Source organism: Echinops telfairi, unplaced genomic scaffold (genome assembly GCF_000313985.2).
Source record: "Echinops telfairi isolate 266 unplaced genomic scaffold, ASM31398v2 ScPeMD7_7404;HRSCAF=8442, whole genome shotgun sequence".
NCBI lineage: Eukaryota > Metazoa > Chordata > Mammalia > Afrosoricida > Tenrecidae > Echinops > Echinops telfairi.
In genome coordinates, this window is record NW_022111304.1 from 2,536,835 (window position 1) to 2,538,104 (window position 1,270).

Below are 1,270 nucleotides of genomic sequence, written 5' to 3' on the forward strand. Positions count from 1 at the left end.
TGGGATGTTTTCGTGATGCACATTTTCTTTACATAAAACTCTCTCTTATACATGAGTTGCTGTGGATTTGTTTCTCCAAAGTACCCAGACTAATACAAATGTTATAAGTGCTGTAAGAGCCCCCAATAAAATGATTTTAAAAACCCGTGAGTGCTATAAGGTAGGAAATTAATATGACAGAAATTAACGCACCTTCTATCTCAGTGAAATTTCTAGAAGTCCAGTGATTTGGGCATGACAATAGATTCCTTCTAAAGTGTAGGGTGTTGTTACATCTGGCTTCTCCTACCACTGAAAAGGACGCACAACATCTGGTGGACCTCTTTAGATTTTGGAGACAGCACATTCCTCCTCTTGCCTGTTCGTCAAGTGACCCACAAAACTGCTAGTTTTGTGTGGGGCCCAGATCAAGAGAAGGCTCTGCATCCGGCTCAAGTTATCATGCAACCTGCTCTGCCATACGCGCTGATCCAACAGTTCTTGAAGTGTAAGTGGTCCATGGAGAAGTTGTTTGCAGTCTTTGGCAGCCCCATATGGGAGAATCACAGCAAAGAGCCTTAGGATTTTGGAGAAGAACTCTGTCACACTCTGCTGATGAATACTTTCCATTTGAAAAGCAGATTTTGATTTGCTATCGGACCTTAGTAGAGACTGCGTGCCTGACCATGGGCCCACAAGTTGCCATGCAGCCTGGGATAACAGTCTGACCCACCGAGTAGGTCAAGTGTGCACAGCAGCACTTCATCATGAAAAGGGAGTGGTATGCATGAGACTGGCTCAAGCAGGACCTGAAGACACAAGGAGCTTATATGAAGAAGCAACCCAAATGCCCATGCTCCCCACTCTGCTCACATGCCTTTCCTGCTCCCAGTCTACACCTATGGCCTCATGGGGAGTTTCTTGGGATCAGCTGACGGCGGAAAACTCATGCATGGCTTCCAGATGATTCTCATCATATGCAGGCAGCACTCGGGAATGGACATCAGCAGCATGGCAGCCATTTCTGGGACCTCCCTGCGGGATAATGGTGAAGGAAAATCCTCCCAGCGAGCAGGACTCAAGGAGCACACTTGGTGTCCCTTTGGCTTGGAAGGAGAGGTGGGCGTCTGCGATTAGATACTGATTCGTGGGTTGTAGCAAGTGATTCGGCTGAACGGTTAGACAACTGGAAGGAACATCATTGGAAAATTGCTGACAAGGAGCTATGGGAAGAGTCAATATAGATTGATCTCTCTAAATGGGCCAAAGAAATGAAGATATTTGTGGGAGG